Consider the following 14,430-nt stretch of genomic DNA (forward strand, 5'->3'; position numbering starts at 1 on the left):
CTAATACACTAGCTTGGACACAATGCCGACATCTATTGGGCCATCGTCGTCCCTTTAAAATTGAGTCTTAACCTATTTTAAGTGTTCTTAGTTTTACTTTTAGTCGGTAATAATGCTTTACTATAATTCAAATATACCTGACACTTTAAACTTCTAGCCTTTGATTGTAGTTGCAATTAAGGTTTCTTCTTACGTGGATCATAATATAAAGTTGCTGGCAATTCAACTGTTTTCGGCACTTATTATGAGTAAAACTAAACCCACAAAAGTACTAAGCCGGTCTACTGTAGATTTCAAGGTTAATAACTATGTATTTTGGTATTTACTACAAAAGTCATGTTATGACGGAAAACCTAACAAAAAACATTCGAAAAAATCAGTTACGCCGTAATTAGTGACATAAAATCCATCAAACTGTACTAGTCATTAACTTAGAGCACTTTATCTTGCTTAAAAATGTTCCAATGTTTTTTGAATAGTCAGACTCTACCCTAAATTAGGGCACTTTATCTCGCTTGTAGAGCACGAGATAGCTGAATTGTGATTATACTCGATTTTTGTTTTCCCCAAGTGGGGTTTTAGACTTACTGGACTTTTGCTTTGAGGCAGCGACAAGGAAATTTTCCAAACTGAAACTTTCTCAGTGGATCGAGCTTTTAGATGCTAGGCGAGTGAGAGAGAGAGAGAGAGAGAGAGAGAGAGATAGGATGGAGAAACATAATCACCTACAGAAGAGGGACGTTTGCTTCTCTTTCCGCATCTTATTAAACCTCTCGCTCTGCTTTTAAAATTCAGAACCTGAAGATTTTTGCCTCCCATTTCGTATTTCCCTTTTACATTAATTCTTGGCCTACATTCGCGTCTCTCGGGGCTTTTGGACTCTCTTCGATTCGAAGCTAAAATATATTGGACAAGTATACTAGATCCCTTTTCTACAAAAATAATTTAGATTTTATTATTAATGGCTGTCTGTCGTGACCAAAAAATAAGTTGGATAATTTCGAAATTGGAAAAAGTATTTAACCTTTTTAAATTTTCGTACATTTACACGAATTTTCAATTTTGTGATAAAGAACCGTAACGAGTGTATTACAACATGCAGAATTGTCTATAAAAAATATAATATCGTGAACAAATCTAAGCAATTGAGTATTCTTTTGGTTTTAAAATAGTGGGCGGCCTTTATCTGAGCAATATATGTCACTGTGTCTCAATAATACTATGACAGTCATATGAAATATATTACAAATTACTATTAGATTATGACTTGTTAATAATATATAATGTTCTTATAATATTTATAATTAAAAAGTATAAAAGTAATATAATTTAAATTAAATTTAATATTTAAAATGTTATTAATATGTTAATCTTAATATTTAACAATTAATTATCAATAATTGTTATTTGTATTCAAAATTTTAGCATTGAATCTTTGTAATAACATATTGACATAAATGACATTTAAAATTTATTTTCAGTAAACAAATGTCGGCATCGAATGTTTAGTAGGAAGGTCACCGACACATACTGTGTTTGTTTGTTCTCAGTAGCCTCGATCTGTTCGGGTAATATGTAAGTATCCATCTAGCTATACTATTATCAAGATATTATCAAGAACGCATAGAAGTAACTAAGAACTATGTACAATAACATTGCTGCCATCTAGGGTGCTGTGTGTGTTGCCCTAAAAATCTGACTGTAGTCCAATCTGGAAAGTGAAAAGTAAAATATTTCGCCCGCACTGTTTGAAGATTGAAAAATGAAAAAAAAATATTTTAACCTGCATTAAATACTAAATAGTATTTAAACCACGTATGTACCAACTTTCTAAGCCTTTCTCTCAATTTTATCTTCGACAAACAGATATTTCAAATATTTCGTTCTTTTCGAAAAATAGTGAAATGATAACTCTGATCATTATTTACCGCAATTATATTCTTGTAAGTATGCTATTATTTTAAAACGGTACCACAATATTTTTCCCACACGTTTCTCAGCCGTTTGCCTCATGGGACCTTAAGGAGGGTCAAAAATCCTTCCCCATACTCCCCAATTGTCGGCGAACGAGATTTTGAAAATTAAACTTTAAAGGCGCGACATTCCAGATATTGAAATAAGATTAGTTTTGTTTGGGACCACCCCCGCGACCCCTATCGTAACGTTCGCGTATTATAACTAGTGGGAGGGCTGGACAACTACGGAGAAGGCGAGGTGAGGGGGAGTTCTCATTTAATTAAAGAGGAGGGTGGCTAGGGATCGGTTTCCCGAATTCAAATATAGAGGGCGCTTGAGAGGGGGCGGGGCTTATATCGACGGCGACGGACTAAATTAACAAACTTAGTCGATAAACGGCCGACGCTAATTTCCTTTTAACACGTTTACTTCGTTCGGGCCATATTTGGAAAATTTTCGGTCCTTTTCCCTTCCCCCATTCATTCCCCCTTCCTTGTTTAGAAGATTTAATGTAATCAAGGGGGTGGGGGCAGAGGGTCCCCAAATGTCCAATAATCCTAACAATCCATTTCTGTAATAAAGGCGTTGAAAGAGATAGGAGCGTTTTCTTTTATAGCGCTATTGTTACACCCGCTAATATAGCCCGTAATTCAATATTTCCTATCTTTAAATTGGGTTGATTAACGCCTATTTGGAACGTAATATTGAAATAAACGAGTATACGGCCACTCACACCCATTGTTATAACAACGGATTTAATTTTACCCCGTATCTCTTGTGAAACGCTTAACTAATTCCGACTCGATGATATATTAAAATTTTCCCGATGACCAATTGTGGTAGAAACATGTACGAAGGAATCATTTAAATCACACGGTAAATTTATTCTATAAATATCGAAAGTATGTACTACCGTAAGAACTTAAAACGGTGACTACAATTGTACATTTATGTTCTGTGAAATTGTACATAATACTCCAATGTAATGTGCATAATAGTTTAGAAAAATGTCCATCATAGTTTAGATAATGTGCATAATAGTTTGGAAAGATGTGCATAATAGTTTGGAAAGATGTGCATAATAGTTTGGAAATATGTGCATAATAGTTAAGAGAAATGTCCATCATAGTTTAGAAAAATGTCCATCATAGTTTAGAAAATGTGCATAATAGTTTAGAAAAATGTGCATAATAGTTTGGAAAGATGTGCATAATAATTAATAAAAATGTCCATCATAGTTTAGAAAAATGTGCATAATAGTTTAGAAAAATGTGCATAATAGTTTGGAAAGATGTGCATAATAGTTAAGAGAATTGTCCATAAAAGTTTGGAAAGATGCGCATTATAGTTTCGAACAAGTCGGTCCAGCCGTAATATTAGTTCCACATCAGCCAAATGTATGGACCCCAAAGGCCCCAATAGGCAATACTAATCGAGATAAAATTTTATGCCTCAAGAAATATCGTTTTCATATGTGGTCTAAGCGGTTTCCAAGAAAATAATTTCCCAAATTTAATAGCCACAATGGGTATTGCCCATTAATGGACGTATCGTTTATATTTGTGGCCACAGCGGTTGCCGAGAAATCAAGGGCCCAAATCTATGGGACCCCAAGGGCTCAAACGGGTATTACGCCTCTCAGAGTTTTTCATACCCCAATAATGGACGTATCGTTCATATTTGTCGTTTAGTGGTCACTGATAAATAAAGGGCCCAAAGTTACGGGCCCCCGTGGGCCCAAACGGGTATCACGCCTCTGAGAGTTTTTATACCCCTTTAATGGACGTATCATTCATATTTGTCACCTCAGGGGTCGCTGATTATCCAAGGGCCCAAAGTTACCCTTCCGTAAACTGTGAGCGGGCGGGAAAGAAACTAATTATTGGCTGTGATGCGAACGCTCATCATCTGGGGCAGCAGTGATCGTCGAGATAATCTAATACGGAATATACAATGAAACAACAAGTGAGGTGATTGCTCTTACGCTGTGTACAGAAAATGTCACTGCAATTAAAGACTGGCATGTGTCTTCGTAACCCCAGTCTTACGAATTGGTCTGGTTAACGGGAAGATTTAAATCTTCACCTGAAGGATGATAATCCAAGGATTTCATTGGTGCTGGATTTTTATCTGGCTTTTGATCGCATGCGACACGGAATTTCAACTCTTACCACCGCAATTGCCCGGTGAAGTTTACCAACCAGCCAAGGTTAGTTCCTTGGTGGAATAATGAGATTGGTAGACTTCACAAAGAAACTAGGAGTCTCTTTAACAGAGCTAAGAGGATGGGCGATTGGGATTTCTACAAAGAAACCCTTACTGGCTATCATGAGGCCATCCGCGACGCCAGAAATAATTCGTGGAGGAACTTCTGTGGGAATATCTCCATACAGCCAAATTAACGAAAATTATGGCACATGATAACACCAAATATCTTGATACTATTCAGTTGAGTGATGGTAGTTATTCTACCTCTGGTAAAGATACGCTAACACCCATGTTACACTGAGAGAAAAAACCGTAGTTTTAACAGAACATTTTTACATGAAAATATGATGCAACACGTTGACAGAATAGTCCTGTAAATATTACCGGGTTCTGGTATTTTTTAAAGAGAATATTTACAGGAATAACGTGTATTCTTTAAGAAAGGTATTTACCGCAAAAAGTACCGAAGAGGTACGTAAAAACCTTTAGCACACTTTAAATCTGTATAAATTACAGGGAAAATGTCTGTGAAACAGGGTTGTTTGATTAAAATCAAGTTGTTTTAAATCAGCGATTTAAAACGCGATTTTAATCAAATGATTTTTTTTTAAAAATCGTTGATTTAAATCTGTTCCTATAAAAGATTGTTTAAAAGGTATTAACTTTCCATAAATGAGAGATTTACTATTGAATTATTATATGTTAGACCTGTTTTGTCATTATATTACACTATTACCAAAAGTGGATGTTAATCCATCCACTTTTGCTATTACCTATCACTACCACGATCCCTTCCCCACCTCATTTTTGGTGTTTTGAAAATAATGGACTCTCGGAGGCTGAGAAATAAGGAATTGTTTTAAACTGGACCTGTGGCCAGTAGAGCCTAGGTAGTTTAATTAAAAAACTGGCCACTGGCCATTTACCATTTTTAACCTTCAAAATCAGGCTTTCATAATTTATGGTCAAATTATCTACTCTTGACAATATGTGCTAGGGTATAGGATTAATAGGTTAGTTATTATGGGTATTTAAAAATTTTGGAGTGTTAAATAAAGAACTATAAATCTTGAAGGGAAAAACTTTGAATTAATTAAGTTTTCACCAGGGCCACTAACACCCCAGGCATTTAATTTTTAAACAGGCGATTGGCCTGTGATAGTGTTTTATTTCTCACACTGTTTAGTTTTACTTCAAGGTTACTCCTGTGATACAAATATACTTATTTCTTGGAATAAATATTTTTTGACATGATAAAACTGTCTACTATTGAATATTATTTATACAAAAATAATAATTATATCAATAAGCTTATATATTGCTTTTAATAAGTGACAAAAACCTAAAAATTAATAAAAAATAAAAAAAAATCGATTGAAATCAAAAAAATCTGATTAAAATCCAAAAAATCGATGTTTTTGATTTTTTTAAAAAAATCAAAAAAATCAACAACCCTGCTGTGAAATGGTCAGTGCGCATTGCAAAATTAACATAAATATAATGCTTTCGCTAAGTAAGTTAGCTTACGTTAAAAGTACAGTTTGATGTCGTAAATACGTTTTATGTAATTGAAAACTGTATGTTTTACATATATGGGAAGCTAAAATAAACATGTTTGAAGGGAAAAATTCATTAGAACTTTAAATGAAAAATAAATTTTAAATATTTTAGACCACATTTATTACATAACACCATAAGTTTATTTTCGCAACGCTATTTTTTATTGACAGTATGTTTTTCTAATAAAAATATATTTTAAAGGTAAAAGTATACTCTTACTTTTACCAAATAATAATAAACTATTCAATTGGAACCAGTGGCGTAGTTAGGGGGGCACAGGTGGCACGTGTATATACAATTTATGTATTTTATGTGTTTCCATTGCGTTCCCTCTCCGAAATTAAATCCCGGCTACGCTACTGGTTGGAACGTTACATTTATTATTATAAGCGCTCACTTAAATCCCAAAATCGTCTGCTAAAACTCGTTCTTAGGTAACTAGCACCAAACACTCCTAGCTTTGTTAAACCTGGTGGTAGAAATGCGAAACTGGTTGATCCACCATAAACATGGAACTACGTACTTCCTTTAAGGTACTAATTTTTATCTCTCCCAGGGTACATTCCTGTTACGCAGTATAAAAAAATCTCTAATATTTTATTTAATGACGTTTTTGTCACTCTTTAATCATCAATATTTGAATTATTGCTGTGATACGCTAATGTTTTAAGTTGCAGCAGTGTATGTAAAATGTATAGAGTTACCTACTGTTATGTTTACATATTGTCCTGTAACAACCAAAACCTCTACCGTAAACTTTTAAATGTAAAATCTACATTTTGTTTATGTACATAAATTTCACGAAAAGATCCAGTTCAATCTACAGTAACGACATGGACACCCGTGGGTCCAAAATATACCTGTAAATTCGACAGCATATTTTTATCTCAGTGTAGGTGTACATTTCTCAGTTTCCAGAGCCACGAATAGTGTTGACTCTGATCCTCTTCCCTTAAGAATCTTACGTGCCAAAAGTGAAGATTGGATTGTGGCAAATAAGGTTATCATGCATTCCAAGCTTATGTGGGCTATTAAATCTTGTAAGCCCTATTAGTCTTCAGGTCTGGATTCGATATTTCCCATTCTTCTGCAGGAGGGCATCGATATTCTCTTCCCCATGCGCTGTAGAATTTACAGGGTTTTTATTGCCCTTTGGTACATGTGGTCAGAAATTTATATACCGGTGCTCCAAGCGAATCAAAAAGCCTACTACACCGGTGGTCTCATCAGAATACCCTACGCCAGCGTCCACAAGCCCAGACAGGTGACAAAACCAGCATGGGTAGTAATATCCCACTACTGATGGTCGCACCCTCGACGCAAGCCGCTCAACCCAGCAGACGGTGCAGCAATGGGACGACCAACCCGCCACTTCGCACACAGCAGGGGGATCGAGAGCGGATGCTCTAGCAACTCCGGCCGACACCCTACCTACGGAGGTAGAGAGTCAAACCCTTTGGAGAGAGCTCCTAAAGGGAAACGATGGGCACACAGCAGTCCAAGTTACCCGGCACAGCTGGCACCGGAGATCCCGGTGGGACTCCAAAAGGCCGGGAAACAGGACCGCCGTGCCCTCATACGGAGGCCCGCCGCCCCACAGCAGGCTACCCAATCCACCGAGGCCTGGAACCTCTCCGTTAGCTTGAGCTGAAGCCCCGTATCCAGCCCCTACCTGACCGAAGTCGGAGGTGGAGATAGGACCATTTGATCAGAGCTAACATCTCCCAGTGCGCCACCGCCCTTATGGGTTATAAGAGCCGGACCCCGACTCCCCGGTAAAGCCACCAGTTATTGCACACCCGGACCCATTAAGGGCCTGCCCTTTGGTACAGTAAGAGATTCCGTTTTCAGATGAAGATTTTAAACTGCGGCCTGTCGAGTTTGATGGAGAAGAAAGCTGTATGGCTAATTACACGAATATCCGTCCGTCTCAATTGCCCATACATGCACTAAAATTCGAGGAAAACTCGCAGCGAGACACGTCGCATAATTACTCCTATATAGTCGTTTGTCAATTGTTGTAAGGTACAGGATTTCTATCTATTTATTTGGATTAATAGTTGATAATAATTTGTTTAAATCTAATAACGAGTCTAAGAACTACCTAGAGACCTACAAAAGGTTGTATTTTTTGCAACTGGTAAGTCATTTAAGAACTTTATCGCATATATTTTGGTACTAACCAAGTTGACTGTGCAAAGTTAAAACTAACTCGCTCGAACGAACTTTTGCGAAATTTCTTAGTTTTGAGAAAACAAAGGTTAACGTTTTAAATCAATTTTCGGGAGGAAACCTTTTATCACACTTTTATAATGTATCCAATAGTAAAATGGTACTGGGAATTCATTATTTATTATTATTAGTTTATTTTTTGTTGCAGATTACTGCAATAAATAACTAATAAACTAATAATAATAAATTTTAAAATTTTAATGTTAAATGAGTAGTGAAGAAAATAAATATAAATATGGATACCTTTGTGGGCAAAATTTTACCAAAGATTTTGTGTTAAAAATTGGAGGAGCAGTGGACTGTGATTTGAAAGCAGAATGACGTTATTCTGTTTTCACAGGAGTATTTTTTAATACTATTTCAATTAATTTGACAAATTAATCAACAATAAAAAATAATATATGTCCCTTTAAGGCTGCACCTCTAACGAGCTCTAAACGGTTTTTTCAGTTCGAAGAACTGTTTTTGTTATAATTTATTTTATATTCAAGTTTGTTCAATCCATTCGTAATAGCTTTAAACGTAACCTAAACGTTGTAATCACTGTACTCACTGTAATCTATCTAACACTGCTGTACTCGCTTGTTCGCTGTAATAATAACTCTATATTCGATTGTACTCGCTGTAATCGCTCTGTATTAGATTGTACTCGCTGTAATAATAACTCTGTATTCGATTGTACTCGCTGTAATCGCTCTGTGTTCGCTGTAATCGCATTGTAATCACACTGTAATAGCTCTGTACTCGCTGTGATAACGTAGGTTCCCAGCCCCTTTAATCATTATAAATCTCATTTATTTTATATTCAAGTTTGTTCAAACAATTCGTTATTGCTTTAAACTTAACCTAAACGTTGTAATCACTGTACTCACTGTAATCTATCTCAAACTGCGGTAATCGCTCTGTATTCGCTTGTACTCGCTGTAATCGCTCTGTATTCGCTTGTACTCGCTGTAATCGCTCTGTATTCGATTGTACTCGCTGTAATCGCTCTGTATTCGCTTGTACTCGCTGTAATCACTCTGTGTTCGCTGTAATCGCTGTAATCGCTCTGTATCGCTTGTACTCGCTGCAATCACTCTGTGTTCACTGTAATCGCTGTACTCGCTCTGTATTCACTTGTACTCGCTGTATTAGCTTGTACTCTCTGTAATCGCTCTGTATTCGCTTGTACTCGCTGAAATCACTTTGTGTTCGCTGTAATCGCTGTACTCGCTCTGTATTCACTTGTACTCGCTGTATTCGCTTGTACTCGCTGTAATCGCTCTGTATTAGCTTGTACTCGCTGTAATCACTTTGTGTTCGCTGTAATCGCTGTAATCGCTCTGTATTCGCTTGTACTCGCTGTAATCACTCTGTGTTCGCTTTAATCGCTGTACTCGCTCTGTATTCGCTTGTACTCGCTGTAATCGCTCTGTATTCGCTTGTACTCGCTGTAATCGCTCTGTACTCGCTTGTACTCGCTTGTACTCGCTGTAATCGCTCTGTATTCGCTTGTACTCGCTGTAATCGCTATGTACTCGCTTGTACTCGCTGTAATCACTCTGTGTTCGCTGTAATCGCTGTAATAGCTCTGTATTCACTTGTTTTCGCTGTAATCACTCTGTGTTCGCTGTAATCGCTCTGTATTCGCTTGTACTCGCTGTAATCACTTTGTGTTCGCTGTAATCGCTGTACTCGCTCTGTATTCGCTTGTACTCGCTGTATTCGCTCTGTACTCGCTTGTACTCGCTGTATTCGCTCTGTATTCGCTTGTACTCGCTGTAATCGCTCTGTACTCGCTTGTACTCGCTGTAATCACTCTGTATTCGATTGTACTCGCTGTAATCACTCTGTATTCGATTGTACTCGCTGTAACCACCGAAATCGACCCCATTGCCGTAATCACTCTCGTAATTATCGTAATCACTATGATGCTCTATGTCATCCCTGATTACGTAATCGGTGTACAGAAAAATTAGAAGTGGTTAGCCTCTCGGAGATAGCGGATATGAGACGAGGACCACGTTACTGCGTTGGCCCCGGCTACCATACGGCTACCACACCCGAGTACGTTCGGCAGTAGTGTCGAGTAAGAATTACTTCTCACGTAGGGAAACGAGCCGTCCAGACAAACTAACAAAGTGTTGGAATTTTTGATCGCCATCGGCGTTTCGTGTGTTTATTTTAATCTGCCTTTGCTACGCCATTTTAATATCTTTCAGCTATTACATAATGGGTATGAATTAATGTTCTAAGTTTCGATTAAGTTTGATGCGTTACAGCGTGGATGAAAGTATAATATGGGCTAGCCCGTCTTGTTAAAAATAAACTGAAGGGTTTTACATACATGTTTTAAGAAATAAGGTTAGCGAAACGCGCAGGCGTTAATTGTCATTATTTTTTACTCGAACTGAAATTTTTTAGACACCTGGTTTCGGAAATAAGGTAGCAACGGTGACCTATACCACCGCAACTAACTCGCAAGCCACCACCAGCGCCTTCAAACCGGAAAAGAGGTACAGTCATTCATATTTAAAAGAAAAAAGTTGAATTTTATTACGGCAACGTCAAGGTTAAGAGTTATACAACCGCATGGGATTTATCTGGACCCAAAACCGTCATCGAAAAAAATTATTTAAGTTCACAATTTTCCGGACAATTTCGCGGATTCACTTACGCAGACTGCGTAAAACGAGCGTAAAATCTGAAGGAGGGGTTAGATTAAAAGCTCTGTCACATTGTAATTAAATGGTTTAAGCTGGCAAATCTTGGCTCCGCAAGTAGCGAGTAGCCTTATAACAATTTTGAAAAAAGAAAGATGTTGATATGGAGCCCTAAAAAAATGTTATGAAAGGTGTTGCAAACTTCCCACCAATTATAATCGTATTCTAGCATATCGAAAGAAATTGTCTAATTCAAACTTCCCACCAATTATAATCCTATTCTAGCATATCGAAAGAAATTGTCTAATTCAAACTTCCCACCAATTATAATCCTATTCTAGCATATCGAAAGAAATTGTCTAATTCAAACTTTCCACCAATTATAATCCTATTCTAGCATATCGAAAGAAATTGTCTAATTCAAACTTCCCACCAATTATAATCGTATTCTAGCATATCGAAAGAAATTGTCTAATTCAAACTTCCCACCAATTATAATCCTATTCTAGCATATCGAAAGAAATTGTCTAATTCAAACTTCCCACCAATTATAATCCTATTCTAGCATATCGAAAGAAATTGTCTAATTCAAACTTTCCACCAATTATAATCCTATTCTAGCATATCGAAAGAAATTGTCTAATTCAAACTTCCCGCCAAATAAATTGTCTAATTCAAATATCCCGCCAATTATAATCCTATTCTAGCATATCGAAAGAAATTGTCTAATTAAAAATTTCCGCCAAACTAACAAATTCAAACTTCCAAACTAACTGGTCGGTGTATAGCTCCATCTACCATATCGTCGCTTTCCACGACGCCGACGCCGACGACAAACAAACATACAACACTTAACGACATTCCGTCCATAGCAATAGTGTCACTTCGAATATATATTGGATGCGAAACTAAAAAGCAGCACCACCATATGTGTCAAGCGAATAACTTTTGCAGTATAAGGTGATGAATACTTCTTTGTAAGAGATACTTTATATACTTCTGGTAATACGTAATGGAAATTAATAACGCTTTACTCGTACATCGGGAAAGGTAGCTAGTTTAGGGCCACAACTCGAGAACTACAAAATGAGAAACGTCGGATTTCTGTCACTTATTAAACTTGCCGTTGATATTAATAATGTTCCGAGACCATTTCGAAAATTACAACTTTAAGAGACTAAACTCTATACGTGGAATAAAGCGTGGAAAGTGGCTTTGACGAAACTCCGAAAATATACGCCTCCCGAAACTTGTAAATAAACAAACAGGTGGCGCTATCTTTCCGTCGCAACGCCCGCCAGAGGGCGAACAATAGACGAAAACGAGTTATAAGTCGGCCATCGCCCAAGGTTCGATTGTTTGGCGAAACGGAAAGAGCATCTACGGTCCAATCATAGACAAATAATAGATTGCGATCGGGATAGATATTCACCCTAAAAACATGTCTCCTTAACACAGTAGCGCCACATTGAGGTAAAATGTTGCAAACGTTGAAATACGGAATTTTGGGCAGGGTTTTTCATCTCTAGGAGGTTGAATTGAGGAAGCTTTCGGATTTTGTTCATAAGTCAGACTTTGCCTTTTCCCAAATTAAGACTTTTTTATCGTTATTAAATGAAAGCGCCATCTATGTAAATTATTTATTAACAGTAATAATTACTTTGTGTGAATGTATTTTCTAAGTTATAAAAATGGCGAAAGTTGATTAAATTACTTTTATAATTAATCGACGCCACCATTGTTTATTTATTTTTACGAGCTTCTATTTATCTACAATAGAGGACTCTGACAAATCAACATAAAATCGTTTTCCTTCATTCCGGAACGGAGGAGTCTGACTTATTCGGGGATATCTAACCTCCTAAAGGTCAAATAACCATGACTAAGGCTGCTTTCAGTAACACTCAACGAATTCACAGTAGAGTCGGGTTTCTTACTGAACGGTTTTACAAATTTGCGGTTTCGATTTCACGTGGCTCATCGGTTACGCAAAGAATTCACCGGCTGGAAGTGTTGGTTTTCCAATAAATGACGTCAGTTTGAATTACCACAACGATTTTTTTTTAATAATTGACCAAGGCTTAGAATTATTTTACAATTTAATGCCCGTAATTATTTTATATAACAAATGTTAAATTGCTTTTATGTCTAATACTCTTTATTAACATAATATTATCAAAGGCATTTAAAATTTGTAAGTAAAAATAAATATTTTAATTTTGTGACCAGAAGGTCTAGCAGACGACACAATAATAAGAAGCTGGACTTCGAATCAATTCGTACAATAGCTACGTCACGTCCAGATCTGCTTTTCCACTAAATTCAAATTAGGGATCTTGGCCTTGAATATCCTATTATCTTGGTAGAGGTACTTGATATTTTCCCGGGATAAAACCAATTATTTTTTGGGCTATTTTGTCCCTATCCCTACCAAAACTAAAATGGTTATTCAAAATATGTTGCAAGAAAATATGATTTTATCGGATTTGGAAAATCAGGGTCTAATCCTGGGATTTCGTCCATTAGATCATAGATGATAGAAATGGATTTTAATTAAATTTTATTCAAAGATTTGCATCTTTGTGGATTTAACATGTTTAATTTTTGATTTGATTATTAAATTTTCAATATATACAGTTATTTTTAGCTGCTGTTTTTTTGGTATACTGATTAAGTTAAGTTTCCTTACGGCACTGGCGAGATTGACATAATTACGGGATTTGGTAGCATTTTTCGGAATACTCATTTGTCCGAACTGTAAAAATATGGCTCAGATGGCCGAATTACGCTTTCATTTGTCCGAAAATTATTTTGTATAATTTGTTGGCAATTTAACCGTTCTATCCGTTTGTCAAATGTCCGAAATGTCATTTGTCTCAACGTTATACATTGGCTTTAGTCAAATTCAAAAGAATCATATTTGACCGGATCCGTAAAAAATAGAGTCCCAAACGTACGGATTTTTTTATCTTAACATGAATAATTGCGGAACTTCAATCTAACCTAAATTCCAATGAAAACAGACACCTAACCTAACCTAACCTAACCTATTTAACCTAACCTAACCTAACGGAATCAAAGCCAACTCTGAATTAACACCAAACCCAGCCAATTTTTGGTTAACGAAAAATTCGGACATAATGCATATACAAAACACTATTTTTGCGATGGAAATTCGAACACTCAAGGTCATTAAATTCGTACAAATCGAACAATTTCGGTTTTCGAGTTCGGACAAATGAGTATTCGGACAAACGCAACAATATTCGGACGAATGAAATTCGGACAAATGCTACTACCCCAATTACGGAGACCAGACACCAAATATTATTGGTAAAACTAAATAGATAACTACCAAGTAAATGAAGATAATTTCTAAATTGCTTTTAAATGTTCTTTTAATTAATAAATCTGCGATGCAACTAAAAGGTCGTAGAAGGTCAATGGGGGAATTTTGATGAAAACTACGCTATAGTTAGTACCACAAAAACCATTATGTAGCATTTACACCAAACTTCACCGGAAATTCGTCGATTGATACCACATTCCAAGCATCTCGTCTACGTCTTGTTCAGAAACTATGTGGCAAATTTCAAACAATTCTGTTAAAATGTACGACAGTTATCGTGGTCAGACCAAAATGTTTTCGACACAAATAGTAAGCCACGCTTTCTTCGCTCGGATGATTCGTTAGCCCCTTGAACTAGCCTGCGCTTCCCGGAACACACGAGTGTATTGTAAGTTGAAAAAATTAAACTCGGCACATACAAACGAAGTGAAACATTGGGTAAATTCCGGTTAATTTAGGTAAATACGTGTAAATTTCGGG

The sequence above is a fragment of the Leiobunum rupestre genome, chromosome 6 (assembly GCF_980474605.1).
Source record: "Leiobunum rupestre chromosome 6, qqLeiRupe1.1.hap1, whole genome shotgun sequence".
In the NCBI taxonomy this organism is placed as follows: Eukaryota; Metazoa; Arthropoda; class Arachnida; order Opiliones; family Sclerosomatidae; genus Leiobunum; species Leiobunum rupestre.